Source organism: Aedes aegypti, chromosome 1, assembly GCF_002204515.2.
Source record: "Aedes aegypti strain LVP_AGWG chromosome 1, AaegL5.0 Primary Assembly, whole genome shotgun sequence".
In the NCBI taxonomy this organism is placed as follows: domain Eukaryota; kingdom Metazoa; phylum Arthropoda; class Insecta; order Diptera; family Culicidae; genus Aedes; species Aedes aegypti.
Genome location: NC_035107.1, coordinates 18,380,878 through 18,408,512, shown reverse-complemented (window position 1 = coordinate 18,408,512; position 27,635 = coordinate 18,380,878). Strand labels below are relative to the sequence as shown.

Sequence of the window (27,635 nt, the reverse complement as noted above, 5' to 3'; positions counted from 1 at the left end):
AACTTCCTTATCACAGGCTTGTGATTTAAATTTCAAACTGTAATTTAAGCTGTAAGGATCTGACAGCAGTTCAAACATTTGTTTGACTCTATTAAAATTTCTTCAGTGTCAAAAAAAGTTTGGGCTACTGTCAGATCCCAGTCAAATATTTGAGTCATCCAGGCCCCCCCCCCCAGAATTTTTGATGATAATAAAAAAATAACATGAAGCAAAATCTTCTGTTGTTCTAGTTGTTTGGGAGGAACTTTAACGCAAAGGTCATTCGTCCCTTCCAAAATCTTCTGAATCATTGTCATCTTTTTATTCTCAAAAATCTCTTCAGTAATTACGTTATTTCATGTTGTACAACTATAGTGAGAAAACCTCGCTTGTCTTACACAGCATCAGCGTGGCTGTTTTGACCTAGGTGAATCGCGCGACAACCGAAAGCTTAACCGTCCGGTTGTCGATGGATTGGTTACTGTTAGAACTAGTTTCTTGTTGTATGCGATAAGCGCAATTTTTCGACATCTCCGTTGCAAAAAATACCGCGGTACAAAATAGCGTCAATATTTCGGAAATTTGATTCCCAAAATTCTTTTTTTTTCTGAATAATGCTGTTTCAGCATTAAGCAACATATTCACTGCATTCTGATATCTCATGTTTTTCAAGGATATCCTGATTGAGACGTCCGGTGACAATGATTTTCCATATGAGAAATTACTAAAGAAATCCAAACATTAACTTCAAGTCGTATAAAGTTCGAAAGAAAATGAAAAAATAGACAAAATTACTGAAGGAATTTTTCAGACAACACTTAGCGTGAATTTTTGTCGAAAATAATGCTTAAGTTTCAAGGAATATCGGCATGGCATGAATGGCTGAAAAAATGTAACCAAATCGACTATGGTCGATTTATTCCAACAATAAATTTTCTTTCTGATTTTTGAACGATATTTTTAACATTTTTCCATGAATAAATTTATTGCTTAAACTATATTTTTTCAACTAACTTATTATATCATAAATTATTTGATTAATTTCCAACAGAGTTGAGGTGAAATTTTTCAAAAATAAAATCGATATTTTTTATAGAATTTGAGAAGGATGGCTTGAGAATTTTTCGCAAATCTCTTGGAAGTTAATCAAATAATATTGCGGGACTTGTTCCTTCTTCCTTCCTCGATTTCCTCCTGGTGGACATCCATTCATTCTTTGTCCCTTTTTATTAGCAAGTTGATTTTTTTCAATATTTTTCCTAAAAATGTTATTACAAATTCTTCCGCGAGGTTCATTAAAAATGCTTAAGAAACGATTCCAAAATACATCACAAATTGCGTCAAAATGTCTTCTTTGTTTTTTTTTCTAGAAATTTTGCATCAAAACCCCGGTTTATTAATAAATTGGAAAGAATTTGTTTTGGAAATGTCTCTCCTTCGAATCTCCAAAGGAAATTTGTTAAAAAAAACCCCAAGAAAACTTTTGCTTCAAAATTTCCAAATTAACACAGTGGTAAACGAAGCTGTAGAGAAACATAAAGCAAAATCATTGGGAAGGGGGAAAGGATTTATTAAGATATTCATAAAGAAATTTGTATTCATCTTCCTTTACACACTTCTTAGGAATTATTTTACCAATTATTATGAGAATCGATATTCTTGTTTTGAATATTTGTGCGATACGAGGGCGGAATTTCTAGACGCTTTCTGATTGAATTCTAGAAATCCAGAAGTCAAGGAAGGATAAATTTCGAGGGTAATTTCTAAAGTAGATGCTGATGAAATCTTTAAAAAGGTAAATTATAGAAGTTTGAAAAATTACAGATTATTTAAACGTATAACTCCTGATTTCTGAAAGTCCATCAGAAATTCCTCAACAAATTTTCAAAATAATGGAAAATATATATTGGTAATATTTTTAACAAATACCGGCAATATTTTCGCGTTAAACTTCTACTGTATTACAAAATAATCGATAATAGACCCTTCAAAAAAGTTTGTTTGGAATTTCTTAAGGTAGGAAAAATGGATTCCTTATACATCAATATATTAACCATATACATGTAGTATCATGAAACTTTGGAGTTCATACAAAATATAATAAAAGTTATAAATACTTTCAGTAATTTCCATCCGTTTAACACCAATTTTTCTCTATTAAAAAATAGACAAGGAAAAAAGAACAAGTTTTTTTGTAGTATATCCTACAAGGACCACTCAAGCTTTTCTGTGCGGTACATTGTCAACAAGTTTCAGAAATTCTACGGTTCATGAATTTTACGACTACGATAGTATTTTTTCTGAATTATATTTAAGCTGCAATTATTAAAAAAAAAAATACCAACAAAGTTCTTGCAAACCTTTTTTGTATGTGTTTCTCTAGAAATCTGATATGGAGTAATTCGTGGAGGAGTCTGTTAAGCAATCCCTAAAAATATTGAAAAATTCATGGAGTACTTTTTGAAACAAAAAAATTGAGAGTGGATAATATATATGAATATTTTTATTTAGGGAAAAATTCTGAGATCACCATTCGAAGAACAAAATGGAGTTGTTTCTAGAATTTAAAATAATACTTGATGGAACTTCTGGAGATTTTTTTTAGAATATTCCAGAAAAATTGCAAAATATTAGTAAATCTGAAAAAAAAAATTCATCATAAAATTCCCAAAAGAATCTTTAGTGCAGTTTGAAGAAAAAAATCTCTGTAAAATACTTAGCTGAATATCTGTTTTGGGGAGAATTTTAGGGAAACAATAATCTAAGATATCCCGGAACAAATTACTCTGGAAATCTTTGAGTATTTTCGTAGAAAAGTTTTTGAAAGAACGATTAAATGTATTCCATCAGGAAATTAATAAGTATATTAGAATTCTTCAAACATTTCTTTGTCCGACATTTGAAAAAAATGAAAAAATCAAGAGAGTTTGGAAGGAATGCGGGATGTTGCTCCTTGATTTTAGAGAAATCTTAAAAATATTTATCTGTGAAAAAATGCAGACCTACGGAGAACTGTTCAGAGAAACCATGAATAACATTTTCCAATTGAATTTTTGATTGCTCATGAAATTTGTAAGGAATACTTCAAGGAATCCTTAGAGTAACACCTGGAAGATTTTTTTTTCGGGAAGTCTGGGTATTTTTTGCTGTGATTTTTTCAAACAATCTTATAGAGAAACTTTAGCAACAACTTTGAAAGCAAACTGTTGATGAACTATCTGAAGTATTCGTGGAATGAATCCTTGCTTGGTGGTCTTGAAGACATTTTTCATAAGACACCTAGATTTTTTTTGTTTTATTATTTGGAGAAATCCTCAGTAATTCCTGAATATTCTAAACGAATTATAAACCAATAACTGGAAGATACTTTAAACTAACAATTGGAATTTATGTGTAACAAGTACTTCCAGGAGAAATGATTACAAGAATTCATAATGCAATATCTGACGGAATTCTTCAAGATATTTTTTAAACATTTCGACAGAGATTCTTCGAGAAGTTTTCTAGTGAGATCAGAAAGTCTAGGAATGATATTCTGAAAACTGGTAGAGGAGTTCTTGAAAAGTACGAAATTTCCCATGGGTATTCCAAGAGGAATCTCTTCAAAGCACATGGTTTAATCGTGTGATTCGGACATTCCTTGTGATTTTTTGCTAGAATTATTGAAAGATTTTTGACTGGATTTCAAAAAGGATGAATTTATAAATTAAAATTTACAAATATCACTGATATGCTGCACAATTGGACGAAATAACAAATAAATAAAATCAATACAAATCTATTAAAACTACGAAATTTGTGAAAATCGTGATTATTACGACCGACATTACATCTGTAAAATAAGTATATGCTAAGCCTCCCCTAGGCCCCCTCCAGAAAAAAATCCTAGCTACGCCAATGTCAAGTAGCCTATGTTGGGTGAATGAATTTTCTAAATCGTTAGTGTCATTGAAGGCTCTAAATGCGGGAAATGCAGCGGGAAATAGAACATGTTTCTACAGTAATTTTGGGTTGCCTTTAGCAACGGGTGTTTTGCAATTTTCAAGGCATTTTGCCTACAGCAGCGATGGGCGTGAGTTTCACTGGCTTCTCTGACTGTGATTGGCTTTGTTTGGCTACTGTAGAGTGAATTTCAGATTTATTCCCATCCCTGGTTTGAAATGCATCACTGCATTCTCTCGAATACATCTAATGAGCATGAGCATGAGCATAGATGACCGTACAATTCGAGGTTGCTACTCCGCATCGTCATGGTTGTCACGGGAAGGAGTTTTGTTAGTGGAAGGGTTTAAAAGCTACATGATCAGGATTCACCTTGATAGGTGATGCGATTCATGTAACCACTGTTTAAAAAGCTATCTATCAATGCGTCGACATGTTACTATTCAAAGGTTTGAATCTCAACATTTTATAAAACATGAATAAGATAAGCACTTAATCATGTTTTATAAAATTTTGAGATTCAAACCTTTGAATAGTAACATGTCGACGCAGTGATAGATAACAACACTTTAAGTGCAGAACCATCCATAGTTTGTTCAACAAATACATAAAAAAATACACGGCATGGTACAAATGTGTTATAACTAGCATGAAACGAGCTCACCAGTTGGTAATCCATCCTCGACTAAACAGTAACAATCACAGCGTTTTGCATGCAATTTATTTGAAAAAATCTGACTCCGAAACTTTTGATTTTAGAGAAAATGTTTTATGAAGAAGTTGTGGTGAACCATTGTGACTAAAAAATATACACTGACGAAAAAAATATGCACTGAATAAATATGTTATGTTTTTTCATGAAAATTTTAAAAATAAAACTTTAATTTGCAAATACACAAGAACCCCATTCTAACATTTTTTAAATTTACACCATAGAATCTTGATAGGAAACATATGTTTGGAACAATGATGGGGAAATTTTTAATAAAAAAGTTTTTCTAAGAACAACTTTTGGTCGATTTTCAAAATTTTGTTTTTTTTGTCGATATAAATATGTATAAATAAGAATCTTGAAATTATTCTAAACCATAATAACTAACATGATAGTTTCTCTAGAAGCAGCCATTTTCGAATTGTATCAAGTTCAATATAATAAAACTATAAAATAATAATAAAAATTATGAATTGTATAATAAAATAGGCCTTTTTCATTATTTATTCGCGTTTCTCTACAATAAAAAAATAAGTGGAGAAAATACGGAAACATATAAAACACTCTTAAAAACGTGTTGTTCTTGATAGAGAGACGCGAATAACTAATGATAATAATTTATTTTTAAAACACTCATATGGGTTGAATTTGCTATACATCGAGAATGGATACTTTTAGAGAAGTGATCATGATAATCATTATGGTTTAGAATAATTTCAAGACTTTTTGTATCATCAAAACTAATTTATTTTAATAAAAAAAAAACAAATTTTGAAAATCGACCAAACGTTTTTCTCAAAAAAAAACTTAGTTATTGAAAATTTCTCCATCATGAAAGTTTAACTCAAAAATCAGGTTCCTACCAAAATGTATGGTGAAAATATTAAGAATAGGGTTTTTAGGTAATTAAAAATTTATGTATTAAAAATGTCATGAAAAAACATAAAATATATTTTCAATGTATATTTCTATCTAGTAGTCCAAACGGTTCACTACAACTTCTTCATAAAACATTTTTCGCTAAAATCAACGGTTTCGGAGTTAGATTTTTTCAAATGAATTGCATGCAAAAGCGCATAGGCCATATTCAAAAGTTGTTCTTGAGTCAAAATGATCAATTTTGAATGGAATCCATCTATTAGCCAAAAGATGATTAATCATCTAAAATGATTTTTTAAACAAGATCGATTATTTGAGGCTCAAATGCTTTTAACGCTTTACGGAGCCGATTTTTTTTTGTATTTTTAGTGTATACAATTCATTGACTTTTTCAGTTTAATATTGATATGGGTTGAACAAAGATTGATCATAAAATATGATCAAATAGTGAATTGTAGATTCCCCAAAACGCCTTGGAGCATGCAACTAATGTTTCATAAACCCGTAAATGAATAGTTTTTCTCATAATGGATCATTGAAGCCAACTTTTGCAGCGCTCACCGCATCAAAACAACGGCACCACGGTATATGGGAGTTAACATTGTGACAGCATTGCTGCTCTGTCAAACACACCAGACTACGGTGGCGCTATCTATGCGCTTCATAACGGCCGTCTTGGTTATTTTAATGATAAATAAAAAAAATCGAGAAAAGCATCATGAGCTCTAGTTAAATTATCTAATTTTTAATCATGATTAACTTGACGCTCTGGATGATATTTCAAACATGATTTTCTAGTCTTAAGAAGTCTTAAATTTGCCTAACATGTCTAACGCAAAGAGAGGTTTATGAGTAAACGGGCATATCGTGATTTCAGGTGTATAATGTATCTAGCTTCAACAAATTTAATGCGGGAAAATAAATACAACGGCTGACCTCTAAGGCTAATGTACGTAAAACTTTAATCTAAAGTGATTTTTGTGCTGAAAATTATGTTTTTTAAGTTAAAAATTTGATGACTTTTATTTTGAGATGAAATAAATCACGTGTTAAAGTTATGATACACTTATAAGATCGGCAGTTCTTCTTGTCAGAAGGACCTGCAAACTCCTGGACTATACTCCAGGAGGAGCTGCAAAACTCGACTCTTTCAGACTTCGAGTGCTCTGGACCATCTTTAGCGGGGTTTAGGAGAACGATTTATGGCGGCGAAATCTAAGCCACGATCAACTTTTCGGCGAAATCAGTATCCAAAATCTGGAGAAATCTGTAAGGTACGATTGGCAAGGCATGTTAAATATAAAAAGACAATTTACATCGTCTTCAGCACATAGGCTGCACAGACTGAACGATCACTAACATTAGGCAACGGACTACACCAAACACCCAGTAGCCTAGCGATGAATTTTTTGTTTAACGAAAAGTTTTCACTGACTGGAGCGGGAATCGAACCCACACCCCGTGGCACAATACGCCTAGACGACTAACGCCGCTAAACGCAAGGCCACGAAGCCCTGTTGCCCTGTTTCTAGAATGCCGGACAGCAACCTTGCAAAGATGGTGTTCTCTTCAAATCTGTTTACATCCGGTACAAGAAGGTATGGAGTGCAGCGAGTCAGGTGGGCAGAACAAGTCCATCATGATTTGACGAGCTGAAATTGTTGATTCAGTGTTATGTAAAAGAACACGAAAAAACAAACTTGTTTCTAGCAATCAAAATACACATTTGGACATTTGTTCATAAGATTAAGTTAGCTTCTCAATGTCAAATGGAGGGCCGAATCAGTTGAATGATACAAAGTCTGAATCAGCGAGAGGCGCATTGACAAGGATGCATAAATTGTGCACATTATTATTTTCCTAATGCAGGCTCATTTTTGTTGTTGAGGTTTTTACCAAAAAACTCAAACTCGACAACACGTACATCTCTGGATGTTAGTTTAGAGATGATCAGCATGAGTATCACATATAACTATGACATCAGTATCAGCATTGAAAGACACAAAAGACAAGTAAGCACAGAGTACAGTGTGTATAACATGTAGCAAAACTATGCAAAACGAATCGCTTTCGATACATCTCAGTGAGAAAAAAATGTCCCATTTACCAAGTAGCAAATTGTATTATACACATGACAATGAACGAATTGCCGAAACGAGTTATGCAAAAGATACATACGCTAAACTCACTTCGCTAACCCCCAGTGGCGTCGCCATTTCATACGAATGTCAAATAATATTGAAATAATAATAAATTTCCCTCCATCCCCTATCCTTTGCCCATATCACGTTTCAACATGGTTCGCCATGCAGGTACATTGAACATTTATTTCATTTCTGTTTCCCTAGGGCTTTGGAAGCGGCCCACGGATGGCACTCGGTCAATACACAGCAATACGTGTTTCAGTTTCTAAGCCCTACACGAAAACCGTCAAAACTGCGGCGTGGCCTACTACGCCACCACACAGCCGGATTAATGGAATAATCAATATCCGTTTATTTATAATTTTTCATCCGTTTGCCCTTTCGTCCTACGGATGACGCGATGCGATCGCAGGATTTCGTCCTTCCATACCAATTGCTGTGTAATTACACGAAAAAAAAGTGTGTGCTTTCCAACCTCCGCCCGGTTGAGTTTCCTCTTTCCAACCCCGCTAATTCAATAGAAAGTTGTATTTGGTTTCACTCGAGAACAAATTTTGCTCCGGACGCTGGAAAAAACATTTCCATCCTAGTAGCCATCGGATAAAGTTTCCGTTGCTTCGTCATCATTAACGTGTAATCACCAACACCCACATCGCAAACCGTTGGTTGGTGGAAACAGCCTACCACGATCCAAACCAAGGTCTAACAACGCTCAAGGTCGGAAAAACTCCGCCATTCCCCGAAGCCGGATTTTTACGCACTCGGTCTTGTGCCACCACACCGCCTTCTACGAACTTAATTTACGTGGGGGTCTCTATTTCAGTGCGGGAAACAGCATCTCCTCGTGCCAAACTCATTATCGCCGACTGATAAACCCAAACCAGATTTCGGAGATGCTGTCGCGCGCAGAAATCTCCGGCTCGGCGTTTTAGCACCGGTTTGTGTTTACTGCCGCCGCACACACGCACGCACCCTACCGACCGTTTCGCGAAACGCGACATGATCCAATTAATTGGGGAAAACATCCAGATTAGAGCGGATTCCGGTGAATTCATGTGGTTTTCCATCCACCAACTGGAAAGGTTCACCAAGTTTATTATACATTGGTGGGATAAGCGTCGCTTCCATCATCGTAGCCGTCGTCATGCCATCACATGGCTTCCTTTCTGTGAAGCTTCGTCTAGAAGCCTACCACCGTCGCCTACTAAGGGATGATTGATGGTAATAATTTCCTTTCCTTCCATCAGCTGGGGCACCGACGCGAGCGATCGGGTTTTAGAAAATGTATTTATTATGTGTATGAAATTTACGCCAATCGAGGAAAAATCTAATGATTCAACCACCTGGCACAGGAAATTGCCTTTCTCACAATAATGGCTGATAACAATCTCGGCATCAACTCAGACCATTGTTTTCGTCACACAGAGAAACAGATTTACAATTAACAGAAATTTGTTTGTCATCTCATACATTTTTTTTAAATTAAAATAATATTTGTTGGTTCTACAATCATGAAAGTTATCAATAAATTTGGCATTTTTTTTTCTATTTACCTAAAATGATTGGTATTGGAATTAACAATCGTTATTGTCGAGTTAGCTATCATGTTCGTTCATCATATAATGCAAGGTTAGGTTGTATTTTGCTTTTACTTTAATGTTTTGTCATCCATTGCTACACAATCAAACATTTAGTTTTAATTTTTATGGTTTAATATTCATTGAGATCACACAAGACATTCACTGAATCAATCTTTTCCTTGAATTTAAAACTAAGCGATAAATAATACAGTGCCAGGCCAACTCAGGACACAAGAAACTCTCCGAAAATTCCAAGGTCGGCTAACTACAGGGCAAGGGCTTCTCGTGCGATACAAAAACAAACAGGAACTTTCACTTTTCTTGTGCAATTATTGTATTATAAAAAAAAATCCCTAATTGTAAAAATTTAATTGTAAAAATTTGAAGTCCGTACGTGGACGCTAAGTGGTCCCTAAACTGCCCTTAAGGTAGTGACGAAAATAAACTTCAGCGCTGACTATCAACGCGCGCAGGAGAGTTTGTTACTAGTGGCTTTTCGTACTCATGTTGCATGCACTAGAGCAGCGAGCTCGATCTAGCGATGGCATCATTCAGGGCCGTTTACCTGATTTATTTCTTACTAAAACAAGCACTTAACAATAACGAGCTTATAACATTCCACATATTCGAAAAATTTAAGGAAGTGGTCTTTCTCGGCACTCATCCAGCGATTTTTCCATAGAATTCAGAAATGACTCTCGAGATTGCTTCGCGGAGTTTATTGAATTTCCTCTTATTTTCATTCACAGTTTCTTCAATATTGCAACCGGAAACTTATCTAAATATAACCTTGAGAGATTTTTCCCAAGTTTCCTTTAGGAGTTGTTCAACAGTTTCTTCCAAAAATGTCCCAAAAAGGATTTTCCAAAGAACGTCTCCAAGGGGATGCTAAGGAAGCTGAGCATGAGCATGAGCATAGATGATCGTACAATTCGTAGTGGCTACTCCGTGATTGACCAGAACAATTGAAGTTGCACAGACATTTAATTAATGGGGCTTGGTATTAGCTTACCATCCTTAATGTGCACAAATCAAGAGCTCAAAATTTGAAAGTCAATAACGGCACCGACCACGTCGTTACGGTCACCGGGGCAAGGGAAGGAATGTTAGTTAGACATCCATTGTTACTAGAGACCGAAGAATCTTCTGCATCTCCACAGTTATGATGGGAAGGATATTGGGTTAGTGGGATAAAGTAAAGATCTGGGAGTCACCTTTGACTGGTGATGCGGTCCATGATATATTCACGCCTAAACTGATTCACGATATTATTCGATAAACGCATTGTACGCTGAACAAGTGTTCATCGCTCGCCCTCGCAGGAGCAAGCGATACGATCAAAAGATCCGCGACACTATACCACCGTGCTACGCGAGCGACGCGCAGCACAATTGATCCTGCTCACATCACCCACCCCCGCAGGAGCAAGTGATGCGAGCAAAGGATCAAACATTACTCTCCAAAGGGATGCTAAGGAAATTGACCAGGAAAAAATTAAATAGAATTCTTGAAAAAAAATGTGGGAACTTCTAAGCTAAATTTAAAAAATATCACTGAATCTGGTAAAATAGATGATAATTTCTTACAAGAAAAGTCTTTAAAGAACTCAGGATTTTTTCAACACTCTCGAGAAAGTCTTGGATAAGTGTCCCGAAAAAATGATGAGGTAAATTCTGGAAAATTTACTCAACAAAAACAATAATTTTCTGTAGGATGTTCTAAATAAAATCCCTGGAAAATCTCGAGTGGAACTCTTGAAGGAATAACAGGAAGCATTGCAGTATCATTTTGTGGTGTTTAACCCCAAGTGAACAACTAAATTAAAGGATCAATTGAGATTTATTTTCCAGAAATTATCTACGAAATGTTTGAAAGTACTCAATATTTTTGGAGAGATGTATGAGAAATAACCGGTTGAATGTATAATCAAAACTTCTGTAAAAATTCCTGTTAGATTTTGTGAAATAATCCTTGGTAGAATTTATGGAACAATTCCTGTGATTATCTAGAGGGTAATTCCTGAAGGGGTGATTTTTAAAAGACTTGGAGACCGGCATGGTTTAGAATATGGCTCAAAATATAAATGTTTCCAAAGCAATTCCTGGCTTCCTCAGGCACATGTTATAGAGGGCCCCAGGATATTCGATTATACGACGTTCTGTTAACAATTACTATTCTAAAAGATTTAACTTCCAAACCTGATTTCCCTTATCTATCTTTATTTTATTTTGTTAAAAACTGAATTTCTATTGCTATGTAAGAAGGAATTCGAAAACATTGCATGATGTCAATGTCAATAATGTTTGCAAAATTTTCTTTTGTAGTAGTTTGCTCACTTCATTAGGGGTTGTCCGTAAACCACGAGGTCATTTTTTTTAGATTCTTAGACCCCCCTCACCCGTTGTGGCCTTTTGTCTTCAAAAATTTTAAAGTTTGCATGTGATCATTCGCGAGAGCCCCCCCTTAATGACCATTTATGGTTCCCGTGGTTCATGGATGACACCTTAACTTCATATTTCGTAAGTTTGAATTATCATCGTAATGAAATATTGATATGACACTTTTCCATTTCATTTTACCCATGGCGTTTCAACTTGTTCCTGTGTACCGTTTGGTCTCAAATTCCGAACATTCGACAGAGAAGTTTCTGCACATAGTGATCAGTTTTTGTATATTTCAAGTACACCATATTATAAATATTGAAAATATTAGTTTTAGACTTTAAAATAGCCACTGTTGGGAATATAAGTTATGTTCGAAATTTCAGATAAAACGGTATTTTAAGGTTATGTGGCGCCATTTATTTTGGCAGGCATATTGACAATTTAAAAGTAAAAAAAAAAGACTTCTTGACTTACCATCGTAGATTTACCCTCGAACTCTTCCTTCCTAATCTCAAGAAAAATGTTAAACATTTTTTTAGAGATTAGTTTTACAACTCTGGCTAGGAAAATGCATCAATTAATTTAAATGAGTTTAAGTTCACCGTTAAGGCTGCACGGGACGTCATTATAATCACCCTTTCCATTTGAAGAAGCAAATCTCAAGTAGCACTCCATATATCGATGTGAAATTTATCATATTATTAAATAAATTTTTTACTTAAAGTTGTGACATTTTTCAAAAAACACACTTAAAAATAACATAGCTAATTTCCTCAGCATTGGATCGACCAAAATTTTAAAATACGTTGTCATTAGAATCGTAATCTTTTATTCTTTGAAAAGTCGTCACAATTTATTGCGGAAAAATCAGAAAACTATTCAAAATCTAAGAAAAAGTCATTCAAGTCATCGTGCAAAAGTTTGGGGTCACCCCTTAGTATGATGTGTGTATCAATTGAATATGAAGTAACTCAGACATGATTCACTTGAATATGAAGGTGAATCTTGATATCAGATGAATCGATATGGAACTAATTATCCTTGGAATTCATATTCAAATGTTTCAAGGGGAAAATTGGTTCCATATCGATTCATCCGATATTAGATATAAAACCCTTGAAAATGAATGAATTGATAGATGTGAATAACTTGAATATGAGCTTATCAAAACTGAAACATTTGAAAATGAAGTGAATCGGACCTGAATCACTTGAATATAAAATGAATCAGTACTGCATTCTTCAAAAATTAAGTGTCACATGACATAAATCCTTTGGATATAAAGTGAATCATATCTTAATAAATTGAACAAGAAGTTAACCGGTCCTGAATTACTTGTATGTGAAGTGAATATTACCTTAATCACTTGACTATGAAGTGAATCAGACATGAATCAAATGAAGTGAATCTCACCTGAAACACTTGAAAATTAAGTGAATTGGACATGAGTCAGTTGGATATGGAGCTAATCAAATCTGAAACACTTGAATATAAAGTGAATGAGACCTAAATGCCTTAAATTTACTTCAAAAATCAAACATCAATCATCGGAAATGAAGTGAATCAGCCCTAACCTGCTTAAACATGAAGTCATACCTAAAAAAGTGGAAAATGCACCTGACTGAGCCACTCGCACATGGAGTTAGTCATACCAGAATCACTAGAATATGAATCAGATCTGATACACTTGAATATACAATTGATCGGACCTGAATAGCTTTAATTTAATATGATTTCGTCCCTAATCACTTCAACTTCCAAATGCCAAAGGCTTTCCGAAAAGCATTCTGGAGATTCTATCTTAACAAATAAGGTTTAGGTACAGTCATCCCTCCAGAACCAAAGTAAAAGTTGGTTTTCATGGCTAATTTGGACCGTAGTAAAATCAAGATATAGAGCTAGTATAAAGTACTCATTTAAACATGTTCAAAAGCGGCATGTGATGGCAAAATTAGAATTCAAACTGTTTCCTGGATGCCCTTGGCTTTCCGAACAATTTTGCCGAAGACTCAAACTTACTATCTCATCCGGTTCAAAAGATAGAATTTGTTTCATATATTTCATTAAATATGCGCACTAGTGCAGCCTAGTGGCAAAATTATGAACCAAACGGTTTGCTATTGGGATGTCCTTTACTTTCTGATCAACTTTGCCGAAGACTCGAACTTTCTATCTCTTGTGGATCACAAGCTAGAACTAGTTTAAAATGCTCACTAGCGCCACTTAGCGGCAAAATCGCGAACCAAACTATTTGCTTTCCAGATGTCCTTGATCCCCTTAACAACTTTGCTGGAGGTGGCTTCTTTGCAAGTCGTAAGGATCTCCAGATATAGTAATGTGAATTTACCGAGGTGATGCTATACTTTTTGGGGGGTGATTCAATATTCAGCTGAGTGTTGTAATATTTATTTTAATGAGTCCGTATTTATGACGGGTAGTGTATATCTGCTCTGCTATAATTTTTACAATCCTGGTTCTAGGCAATCCTTCTATGTATTGATCAGAACCAAGTGTGACTTCAAACTGGAAGGAAATATTGAATAATTGCAGAATGTCATTGATTTCATTTTATGAGCGCCGCTTTACGTGTATCTTCCAACAGGGTCTGCGAATGGTGTCGCGTTACGCAAAAGCATTTTTTATTTTTATTGAAAAAATCGGTAATGTTGCTTTCAGGTTTCAGAAAAAATGTATATTTAGTATTCTTATTTGTTTAATACATTTGACATTCTGCCTCACAGTGGAGTAATTTGATCCGACACTGGTTAAAATTAATGTTATGTTTCTGTGAAACCTTTTGAGGATGTCGTGCTTAGTAAAAGCGTAGATGGCGCTTGGGGTCACCATATAAATTTGACTAAATACTTTGCAACAATATTTAGATGTTTCTGTGACGTTTTGAGAATGTTTCATGTACAGTGTCTTCGGGTAGCGGCGCGAACAATCTTGATTTTTGACACATGGTAAAATGATTGAATTTGATTGTAAAATAAAATTATGTAAACCATTCAACGATGTACTTTTAAAAGTATGCTTTCGGCAAAGTTGACAAGCAGACGTTTATGGTTGTCGGAACTAGCCGAAATTCAATAACACAGTGGAGTTAATGGATAAATGGGTAAAATTATTGAAAAGATTAAATAAATTATTTTAAGAATATTGTTTCAGAAATTTGTAGAAGACCATAATAGCTTCCTAATGATTGGACGAAAAATCTGTAAAGCTGATGTACAGTGGGGTAATTGCACTGTTTTTTGGTTAAATTTTTAACCGTCCTTTTGATCTTTTTTGAAGATGATGAAAATAACCGATGTACATCCGATTTTTATAATCTGCTGGTTCAGACATGTGTTTAGGATTTACTAATGATGGTCTGGAGGATACAGAATTTTGCGGCACAGGGGTGTAATTGAACCTGATATTGGGCCAATAATATTTCAACGTATCCATGTAGTATTTTCCCAGACAACCAAAATGTACGTATAACGAAATCACCTGGAGGCTTAATATGTGCAAAATTTCACTTACAAGTTGTCGCAAAAAGGCCTTCTACGTACAAAAGTGGAGGCGATATGCGTGCATTTATTATGTGATGAATAATAACATACAATGCGAGTGTATAAATATTCTACCGAACTAACCTGTGATCTTATGCGACTTAACGTATGATAACAAATGTTGATTTGACAACTGCTACGGATTGATGCGACTTACTTTGTACGAGTGTACGAGACGAAACAAAATGTAGAAATGATCTTAGAAAAGAAGTGTTTTATGCGAGGAAACTCATCAAACTGACGAGTTTATCCACGGTTTTTTTTGCGGGTTTGATGTAATTAGTATGAATAAACGAGTTGTAACGTGAACTTTCATGCGATTTCTGGTTGTCTGGGTTGAGGATCATGGTTTAGCAAAATTGTTAAGGACGTTTATGGTCTCAAAATAATGATCATGGAATTCTGCCGCACAGAAAAAATAAGATCAGATTATTAGGCGAAGCTGTGAATACATTTCAACTCATAAATTCAATTCCTCAATTATTCAACCGATTGTTTGAGCTTTCATTGAAAGGAAATAGTTGTACTAGATTTAAGCGTTGGCGCCATTCTTCTGAAACTTTCCGCGTTTTTGTGGGAGGTAAATATGGTTCTTTTTTTTTCATTTTGCACAAACCTAATCAAATAGCTCTGGTTTTAAGAAGCCTGAAAACATAGCCTCACACATGTTGGGGACTGCTTGGCTTCAATGGTAAACAACCTGGATCAATGGAAAATCCGCAATATCCATAAAAAAATCAATTTATAAAGTCATCCTATCGGAATTACCCATGGACCACTACAACCCCCTTTGGAAGATCCGTAAAAATCATCCAAGACCACTGTGCGTTTGTTAAAACACTTGAAAAATCATAATTATAAAACACTAGTGGTCCCGGCAAACTTCGTCTTGCCATCAAGTAGGCTGTTGAAAACCGCTACGAATCGTCCCATACAAAATGACAGTTCCGTTCACTCTCGTTTTTCCGACATTCCCGGTGAATATCATGGAACTTTTATACACACAAACACGTCGGAACCCTTGACGAACAAAATGGAGAACGAATCATCCAAATCCGCTGACCCGTTCGTAAGCCATTTCGTGACATACAAACACCATTCCATTTTTATTTATATAGATAGATAGATATAAAATTTGTAATACACGTATAAGTTTTATTGAAATTGAAGACCACCTTGATCACCGAAGTTTATTGCAAAGTTAATCAAATCCATTAATATACAACGTAAAGGATGAATGTCAACATAGACAAATGTTATGACAAGACATCCAGATGATTTGAAAAAAAAAATTACGTGTGTCTAAGTTGATTTTTACGAGATGACAATTTTTTACGGTTGCTCCAGATTCTCTTAACAGCTTTATAGTGGCCACCTATTTCCAAGAGCAATCCCAATCATCCGTTATGTTTAGTAATTGATTTCTGATATGTTTGGAAAAAACCGCAATGATCTAGGATGTTTTTCACGAAATGATCATTTTTACGGATGTTCCGGATCTTCCAGAGGCATTGGCGTGAATAGCGAGGGGCCAGGGGGTCTGGCCCCCCGGAACCATGGGCTTGGCACCCCCCAAAAAAAAGGAGAAGAAATGACAATACAGTTAAAACTAGTTTTTAGTATCAAACACTTATGATGAGATGCATCGAAAAGGGCGGTCAAAGTCACCCCCTAGGCCCAATGTCACCCCGCACGGCGGTACTAGACGCATTAAATGCACTTTGAATATAAATTTATTGATGACCATTGTTTGACAGGCAATAGCAATATGTAATTTTAAAACGTCACATACTGCCATAGTGTTTCCTTTTTGTCTTTCCCGATATTGAAATTCATTGAAGCATGTTTTAGAATCAGAAAAACTGGCTTGATCCATTTGTAGTGGTATTGTTAATTAGAAAACCAAAGTCTTTTCATATTTTAAAACAAGCTGCGATATTTTGTGATCTATTATCTAGAACGAATCGTTGTTACTGGGAAATGTTTGTGTATGAGAGTTATGGTAAAGTTTACAAAAAAAAAAAATCTCGAAAATAAACAATGGTGCAGTAAACAAACTTTTGATTGTATACATTTTTCGCGAAATTCTAAATGTTTCATATTCAAATTTATAAGCCATTCGATAAATTTTAGTCTCCGAGACGTCAGGACCAGATATAATCTGCTAGTAAGTAGACGACAGTGAAGCAGTTGCATTCAAATGTGACAGCAAAACTGTGAACATTGAAATTCCTTTACATATAGTAACAATTTTTTTCAATGTTACCAATGACACCAATTTTCTTAAGTTTTTAGATTGAAAAGATAATAAGACCATGTTACTATTTGTTTCTGTAGAATAAACGTAAAACTTTATTCATACTGAAGATTGTTTCAAGACACGCTTTTTATTCTTCTATAAGTGTTTATAATATGACCCTTTATTTTATTTAATTTTTATTATTTTGTCTTACGCCAATATTTTTGGCGTCTTACGTAGTTTATATGGACATTACATCAATTATTTTTCTTTGTCTTTGTTAACGAGATTTTTAACCCTGGGCTAGTTCATTTCGAGACCATCAGCTTCATTTCCCTTCCAAATGAAGTCGCCACTATAACTTTTTGAGTCATAAGTGACTACCTCCAGAATGGGATTCGATCGCAGGTCCTCGAGGTGTGTTCTACACCAGGTACGTCACCACATCAATTCGGTTCAGAGATGTTTTTTTTTTTCGTTATAAATATATATGCATTCATGTAAAATTTATGTAATTAGAAGACGTTGCGTTATTTGTAAGAAAAATAAATAAAACTTGTTTCTAGGTTAATAATAAGATACCTATCGAATGTTTAGGATTTCTAGCTCAAATCAAAGCTTATAAATGCCACAGTGTTCAAGTAGGAGACTTTCATTACAAATATCATAAGAATCTATTGAGATTTGGAAAAATATTAGCTATTTGTTGTTTTTTGACGTAAACATTATAATGTTTTATCAAACTTTCATTGCATGGAAATAAATAAGGATAAAATCTTTTTTGATTTTTTATGTAAGGGCATTTTTATGCATCATAAGGATGCTTTGAGGTGTATTAGTTACTACATAATTGCTTGGAATCAATTTTTGGCCCATAGTGTGGCAAAAGTTCAAATCAGCGGGCCAAAAGTTCGACCCATTTAATCTAGCAGAGAAATTTACAAATTACCCCCAATTTACATATTATCTTCAAGTTTAGCGAAATTTGCCTGATCGTGCAAAAAAGTCATCAATATTTCACATTTTCACCTAGTTTTGCGAAAAACGTTTTTGTATTTGGGCAATTTTTTGATGAAAAATTAGAGTGTATTTATCTGTAAACATAAATTTATATAAAGTATGTCTGTCGTAAAAATGTTGAACCCCACCGATTGGGCAAAATTTTGTTTAAGACAATTAGCGAAATTATAGCAGAAATATTGAAGGTTCACTGTATGGTATTTATTTTCAACTGTTATTGTTTTTATAAAAATTTTGATTATACCACTAAGGTCGAACTTTTGCTCTGCCTTACTATGATTGGATATTAATAAATCCATCGTTTTCTTCAAACAACTGCTGTCGTACGAATTTGCTGACGACAGCTTTATTTGAATACAAAAAAACTTCAATCCTTCAATATGATGGTAGCCAAGCAGCTTTATGGTTTAAAGTTTTAAACTCTAACAAAAAAGGTATTGTTCAATCCTATGTACACATTTTGGTTTCGAGAGGTATAGAGAAATGAATCGTTTGCTACAGAAATGCTAAGCAACAATAATCCACATTTTCAAACTAGCAAGCATTTTTTTTTTCAAAGGTTTGGGTGATATATTTAAATCTTTATCTTGTTTTATAACTTTGCAAACATCTAGTTTCAATCGAATTGGAAAGGTAAATCCTGATTATAATCTGCTTTGAAATCCTTGTATTCTATTCGAGATCTATAAGACTGGGTTGAATACGTCATCTTGGCAATATAAAACGAAAACATAGATTTTTTAATAAATTTTTACTATTTTCCCATAAAAGTGACATTTGGTATCTAAGAAAGTTGATCAGTCGGTTTTGGACGATTGTTACACTAAAAGTGGAAAGAATTATTATTAAATGCTCATTTTTGAATCAACTTTTGTTAGAGTGTAAAACAGAATCAAATGTATATTTTTTGCTGTGTGTGCTACTAGCGCAGACGACAGAAGGTGTAGAAAGCGAAGGTTTGTGAAGATTTGGCGCGATGCGAACGGAAGTAGGAAGGAGATAGGAAAAAGGAAATCATAAAAATAGAAAATTCCGTCGAGTTAAGACGTGTTTGTTTTCGTTAAATAAAATTCTTAAAATACAGTCCACTTGCTTTTCGTCCCTGAACTATCCGAAGAACATTTTGGTCCGATCGTGCCGGATGTCGGATTAGTGGATGGAAGCAGATTAGATTCTCGATTCGTGCGCGGAACGAGAAAGAATCGACGCGAGTTTCGGCGGTTGCGACGGTCGAATCGCGAAGTGAATCCGATTGCATGCGTTGCATCGGATAGTGTTTTCCGACAGACGTGGTCGGAAATTGAATTCTGTTCCCGATTGAGTGGTCGAAGAAAGCTCCCGGATACTTGCGTGTTCCGGAAGTGTGAGCTGCTAATCGGACGGCAGAATACAACTTTGAAAAGTGGAGGTCAAGCCTCAACGAAGAAGAAGAGCGTGAAAATTGTGCGGTAGTGAGAAGAAGAACTAAAAGAACTATTCGCATGTAATGTTTTTGCGTTCTGGTAAAGTGAAGAAAGTGTTGTTTCCGTCGACGCCATTTTCAACCCCGACCGGTGAATTCAGTGTGCTTCGTAGTGTGCGTGAGCAGAAGGAGGAAGCTGAACAGCGGCAGAAAGAGAAGGAAATGGCGGAAAGTGTTGTTGCGTTGGAGCAGTGTTGCCACGCTGCAAGGTCGAAAGTGGTGCGAATAAAGTCGGCCATTTTGAATGCAGAACAGGATCCTGAAAAGTTCACGCATCATGGCTTGAAGCTGTATCTGAAGACGGTCGATTCTTCTTATGAGGAATACAACAATTTTCAGAATCGTATTTACCTCACCGATCCACAGAAGAGAGAAGAATTCGAGCCAAAATTCGTCGAATTTGAAGAGCTGTACGAGTTCGTTCGAATTTCCCTCTGTGAGATGATACAGCACTACGAAGACATCGAGAAGGCCATTGCGAACGAGGCAGCGTTGGAGCGAGAGAAACAGCTGCTGGCTGTGAAGTTTCAAGGTAATGCTGTGGCAATCAGTGATCGTGCTGGATCCAGTGGCGTACCGGAAAGTGTCGTGCCGTATAGAATGCCACCATCGTTGTTGTTGCAGCAAACACCATTGCCAACATTCGATGGCAAATACGAGCACTGGCACAAGTTCAAGGCGAGATTTTGCGATATTGTCGACCGGTGCACCCAGGATTCCCCGGCGACGAAACTCCATTATTTGGATAAGGCGTTGGTCGGAGAAGCGAAGGGGGCAATCGATGAGCAGACCATCAACGACAACAACTACGACGGTGCATGGAGAATTCTGGTCGAACGTTACGAGAACCTCTCGATGGTGATTCATGGCCACGTGACAAGGTTGCTGAACTTGAAGCAGATGGCCAAGGAGTCGTCAGTGGAACTGCGAACGTTGATCGACGACTGTACGAAGCGTGTGGAGTCCCTGGAGTTCCACAAGCTCAAGATGGACACGATGTCTGAAGCTATCGTTATCACGTTGCTAGCGTCGAAGTTGGATCCGAGTACCCGAAGAAGCTGGGAAGCATTTTGTGAACACGGTAAGTTACCTGTATATAAGGACACGATTGCATTCCTGCGAAAGCATTGCCATGTTCTGGAGCGGTGTGAGCAAAATGTCATGCCAATCAAGAGCAAGATCGTGCCGATGAAGACCCAGCCATCTATCATTACCAGTAAGACGCACACTGTGATGATTTCGAAGACAACCGATGGATGTCCCATGTGCGGAAGTGCTCATTCGATTGATGCATGTGGAGCGTTCAAAAGGTTGAATGTTGACGAGCGGTATATGAAGGCGAAGCAGCTGGGATTATGCTTCAGCTGCCTGCTACGAGGACATCGAACGGTAGCCTGCAAGAGTGGTAAGACGTGTCCAACTTGCTCGAAGAAACATCATGCACTGATGCATCCGGAAGAGAAGAAGCCTGTTTCAGTTGAATCCCCTCAGCCACCTGCGGCAGAGCAAGCAACGAGTTCCTCACATCCACTGACTGCAGCAAAGTGCACAATTCCAATCGAGCCAATGCAGCTGCAGCAGATTTTGTTGGCGACAGCTATCGTGATGGTGTATGATTCCAACGAAGTAGCGCATAAGTGCCGTGTGCTGCTGGATTCCGGAGCGATGGCAAACTTCATGTCAACCAGAATGGCGGAATTGTTGCGACTGCGAAAGGAGGGTGCCAACATCCCAATCGATGGAGTGAATGGGATGAAGACTGTCGTGAAGTACAGAGTGAACGCTAGAGTGGCATCAAGAACAACTGGTTTCCAATCATCGTTGGATTATCTGGTTGTGCCCCGAGTGACCGGTGCATTGCCGGCTTCTAAGATCGACCCACACAGCTGGCAGATTCCCAAGTCGGTGGAACTAGCAGATCCGCATTTCTACGAACCAGGTCGCATTGACATGCTACTCGGTGCGGAGCTGTTTTTCGAAGTGCTTCAAGAAGGTAAGATAAAATTGGCCCCGAATCTACCATTGTTGCAGGAGAGTCAGCTTGGATGGCTTGTTTCTGGACCGGTGTCCGACTCTGCGGTGATCGGAACCGTGAAGGTGTGTCAAGCTGGAACATCGGTGGAAACCGACGAGCAACTGTGCCAACTGCTGCGGCGGTTTTGGACTATCGACGAGTTTGGAGGTGATGCGTCGCCAAGGCCAGACGATAGATGTGAACTAAGTTTCCAGGAGACGCACAGTAGAACCAAGGATGGCCGTTACGTGGTAATGCTGCCATTCCGCGATAATGTTGGAGAGCTCGGAGAATCCCGGAACCAGGCTCTGCGGCGATTTTTTTCCTTGGAGCGTCGCTTAGAAGGTCTGCCGGAGTTGAAGCAAATGTATATTGATTTCATCAGCGAGTATCTGACACTTGGTCATTGCCGAGTTGTGACGGATCCCGAATGCGATAGGCCTGAGTCTGTCTACTATCTTCCACACCACTGCGTGATTAAACCGGACAGCTCAACTACCAAGCTGAGAGTGGTGTTCGACGCTTCGGCGAAGAGTAGTACAGATTTGTCGTTAAACGATGTGATGGAGATTGGGCCCACAGTGCAAGAGTCACTCTTCAATGTGATATTGAGATTTCGCTTGCATAAATTCGTCTTCACCGCCGACATCCCGAAAATGTATCGGCAGGTGATGGTTCACGAGGCTCATCGAAAGTATCAGCGAATTCTGTGGAGAGAAGATAAAAATCAGCCAATGAAGGAGTTGGAGTTAAATACTGTTACTTACGGTACAGCTGCAGCGCCATTCCTGGCGACACGATCGGTTGTCCAGTTGGCTAGAGACGAGCAAGAAGCTTTCCCAGCGGCGAGCGAGGCAGTTGAGAAATGCTTTTACGTCGATGATGTGATGACTGGTGCTGACACGCTTAGCGATGCTAGGCAGCTCCAGCGAGATTTGATCGCACTATTGGATAGAGGTGGATTCCAGCTCCACAAATGGTGTGCGAATGATGAGGCATTACTCGAGGACATTCCATCTCATGCCAGGGAGAAGCAGATGAACTTCGAAGACTGCGAGATCAACGGAGTGATAAAAACTCTTGGCATTCTTTGGGATCCCTCCAGCGATGAATTCCTGTTCCACGTGAAGCCAATTAGAGATGGCTCTGAATTTCCCACGAAGAGGTCAGTGTTGTCCGATATGTCAAAACTGTTCGATCCTCATGGCTTACTAGCACCGGTGGTACTCATCGCCAAACTGGTAATGCAACAGCTATGGCAACAGAACGTAGGATGGGATGATGCGATTCCAAAGGAGCAATTTCGTATATGGAACCGATTCAGATCCGAGCTTTGCCGTTTGAATTCCCTCCGGATCGATCGGCGGATTACTATTGACGATACGGTGGCTGTGGAGTTGCATGGATTTGCTGACGCTTCCAAGGTGGCGTACGGATGTTGCATCTATATGAGAAGCGTGAAGAGTGATGGTGCTGCAGAAGTTCGACTGATTTGTGGCAAGTCACGAGTTGCCCCAATGAAAGAACTACAACGAGACATCAAGGTGGACGCAACCCCTGATGAGATGACGATCCCGAGGCTAGAGTTATGCGCTGCGTTGCTGCTGGCTGAACAAGTGGTTAAAGTGCGCGAAACCTTAGCATTAACAACCGCAAAGGTGGTGCTTTGGTCGGACTCGAAAATAGTGTTGAACTGGTTGAAACAAATGAAGCCAAATACCCCAGTGTTCGTACAAAACCGCGTAGCGAAAATAAGAAAACTTTTTGCGTGGCACACGTGGCACTATATTTCGACTCAGCACAACCCAGCGGATTTGGTGTCACGTGGTGTATTCCCTGAGGATTTAATGCGGTGTGAAGAACGGTGGTTTGGCCCAAGTGTGATTCCTGTTGTTGAAGACGATGAATGTGGTGTGGTGGAACCGGAAGAATATGCCCACCAAATTGTGACGACTTTGGTACCGGAACGTGATTCTGTAATACCGAAGAAACAACTTGAGCCGTACGAAGTGATCCTGAAGTACAGCAGTTATCGAAAGCTGCAGCGTATTTTCGGGTACGTGGTTCGTTTCCTACACAACTGCCGCTTGAAGGGAAACAAGACGACGCGCAGAAGTGGTGCACTGAATAGTGAAGACTACACCGAAGCACAGAAGGCGATGGTGACCATTGTCCAGCTGGTGGTCTATAAGGAAGAAATCAGTTGTATCCAAGCGAATCAATCAGTGAAGGGAAAACTGCGCAATTTGAACCCAATCTACGACGACAACGAAAGGCTGCTGCGAGTTGGCGGTCGCATAAGGAACTCCGACCTGCCGAAAGACCAGAAGCACCCGATGATTTTGCCGGAGAATAACCACTTCACGGAGGTGCTAATAGAAGCGTTGCATCGTGAGCATCTTCATGTCGGTTTGAATGGACTACTTGCGGTGGTCCGACAGAAATTTTGGCCAGTGAACGCGAAGCGAACTATTCATCGAGTCCTGAGGAAATGTGTAGTTTGCTTCCGGACAAACCCCAGAGACGTACAGCAGTATATGGGCGATCTTCCGAGCTGCCGAGTGACTGCTGCCCAACCTTTCGCCAGGACTGGAATTGATTTCGCAGGACCATTCTTCATTAAGGTTGGACGGATGAGAGCTAAGGTGAAGGTGTACGTGTGTCTTTTCGTATGTATGTCAACCAAATCCATACATCTCGAACTGGTGAGCTCTTTGACGACTGTTGGTTTCCTGGCAGCACTTCATCGATTTGCTAATCCACGAGGAAATCCATCTGAGCTGTTCTCCGACAACGGAACTAATTTTCGGGGAGCAGACCGAGAACTTTCCGAAATGTTGAACCTGCTACAGTCTCAGGTGCTGGCCAATAAAGTGAACGAGTTCTGCCAGCCCCGAGGAATCAAATGGAGCTTCAACCCTCCCAAGGCTCCACACCAGGGAGGCATTTGGGAAGCCAATGTCAAATGCATGAAGTCCCATCTGTGCAAGACTCTAAACGAAAGCTACCTGACCTATGAAGAGTTGAACACTTTATTGATCCAAATAGAAGGTGTTTTGAACTCGAGACCGCTTGTGCAGCTAACAGATGATCCCTTCGATTACGAAGCGCTGAGCCCAGGACACTTTCTAGTCGGACGGGAACTGACGGCGGTAGCAGAACCACTGTACGATGATTTGAAGGAGACGAGCTTGTCACGATACCAGCTGGTCCAAAAACGAATGCAGCATTTTTGGCAACGGTGGTCAAATGAATACGTGACGGGTCTTCAGAAGCGCAGCAAATGGTACAAGGACCCTATGTTGCTGCGAACTGGATTGCTGGTGATCATGAAGGAGGACAACATGCCACCCAAGACTTGGAAGTTAGGTCGCATTATTGAAACGCATCCAGGTAAGGACGGAGTTGTACGTGTGGTTACGGTCCGCACTAGCAACAGCATCTACAAGCGACCGACGACCCAGATCGCTGTGCTTCCCATCGATGACTGCACGGATCGAGCAGAGCCCAAGGAGTAGTGAGACGTTCGCCTCACCCGGGGGAGTATGTTACACTAAAAGTGGAAAGAATTATTATTAAATGCTCATTTTTGAATCAACTTTTGTTAGAGTGTAAAACAGAATCAAATGTATATTTTTTGCTGTGTGTGCTACTAGCGCAGACGACAGAAGGTGTAGAAAGCGAAGGTTTGTGAAGATTTGGCGCGATGCGAACGGAAGTAGGAAGGAGATAGGAAAAAGGAAATCATAAAAATAGAAAATTCCGTCGAGTTAAGACGTGTTTGTTTTCGTTAAATAAAATTCTTAAAATACAGTCCACTTGCTTTTCGTCCCTGAACTATCCGAAGAACAACGATTTTTAGGTTTTAATCTACCTCTGTATGAAAGTGCGCCACTATAATCGGTTCACAAATATAAACGAAAAAAGCATTGTTAAGTTATCTAATTCCTTTACGACTTTTATCTCTCATGAGAAGGGGCCGTGGCCCCCCTCAAGTCTGTCGGCTATTTACGCCCATGTCCAGAGGCCGTTATTATGACCACTTAGGTCCATGAACAATTCAAATAATTTATTGCGTTCTATAATTAGGAATTCTGATGAGTTTGCAAAAAAAATTCTTGGATTATTTTCATGAATTGACTATTTTTTGTTGGAGTATGCAATGGTTGTGCCTCGTATGCAAAGCGGCAACACTGAATTTGTAGAATGTGGAGAATGAGGCTGCGACGCATGCGCCGGTAGGGCAGGCGGCGAGCGCGCCGAATGTGAGCGAAGAAAGGGAGAATGAAAGAATTGCATTCATCCGTAATGTGATGTTCGATCCGTTCAGACGTGTTTATTAAAGCTTTCTCGTTGCGTACAGTAGTCAAGTTGTAGTTGTTTCTTTCCTACCGAAATCCTGGTTCCGCGTTCCGCTTCGGTGACCCTGTTCTGCGTTGTGGTGTGTCCACCTCTGCCCAACAGGTTATGGGCCCAGCAGTGCCGAAGGGAAGGTTCCGGATTGCGTAGGAAAAAGGTTCCGAGAGAGCGAAAGTGATCACGCCGTGTGTGAGTGTGTGTGAGTTGTTTTCTCCGCGGTGGTGATTTTGTGTGGACAAAATGGCGGATGTTAACAAGTTTGCGTTTGCCAGGTTGAGCAACCATAATTGGCAAATATGGAAGTTCCGGATGGAGATGCTCCTGACCAGAGAGGAGCTGTGGTATGTGGTCGGTGATGCAAGGCCGGCTGTGGTGACCGATAAGTGGACGAAGGACGATCGGAAAGCTCGTGCCACTATCGGATTGTGTATCGAAGACAATCAGTTCGGTTTGGTGAAAAATGCGAACAGTGCGAAAGCTTTCTGGGATGGATTGAAAGCTTACCACGAGAAGAACACGGTCACGTCTCGTGTGTCTTTGTTAAAGAAGCTTTGCAGTTTGAATCTCGTGGAAGGTGGTGATCTCGAGTGCCATTTGGTAGCGTTGGAGGATTTATTCGATCGTTTGTCGAATGCGGGGCAACCGCTGGAAGAGTCGCTGCGGATTGCGATGATCCTGCGTAGCTTGCCCGACTCCTACGGAACATTGGTGACGGCCCTAGAGAGTCGTGCCGATGCAGATATAACGATGCAGCTTGTGAAATCGAAGCTGATCGATGAGTTTGAACGTCGGAGAGAGCGTTCCGGTGAAATGTGTGAAAGGAAAGCGTTGAAAAGTGTGGTAGTGCGAAACGAAGTGCAAAGCGTGGGTGGACTCGGCAATAGAGCGCCAGTAAGGAGATGCTTCTTTTGCGACAAACCCGGTCATTTGCGTCGCAACTGTCGATTATTTTTGCTAGCGAAGCAGGAGCTAGAACGAGAGTGCGAAGATAAGAAGAAGCCGGACGACAGAGTGCGTGTGCGGCAAAACGCGAGACAAGCGAAGGACGAAAATTGTGGTGCCAGTGTGTGTTTTATGGCTGGAGTGGATCAGCAAAAGTGCTGGTACATTGACAGTGGAGCAAGTCGGCACATGACGAGCGACAGAAACTTTTTCAAGTCACTGAAGGAAGAAAAAGGCCCAAGCGTGGTATTGGCGAACGGTAAAGTAGTTACCGCCGCTGGTTGTGGCGAAGGTGTTGTGCACGGTGTAGACGGAAACGGAAGCCAGGTGGAAATAAAGCTTACCGACGTGTTATATGTTCCGTCGTTGGCGAGTGGACTCGTGTCAGTGGACAGATTGACGGCGAAAGAGTTTTCGGTAAA

At 38.7% G+C, this 27,635-nt stretch overlaps 1 protein-coding gene across 2 annotated transcripts in view; it reads left to right on the top strand.

Annotated features, from left to right (window-relative positions):
* Positions 1-27,635, top strand: part of LOC5576693 (progestin and adipoQ receptor family member 4) — a 213,043-nt gene that overhangs the window by 7,802 nt on the left and 177,606 nt on the right. The gene's annotated exons all lie outside the window — the stretch shown is intronic.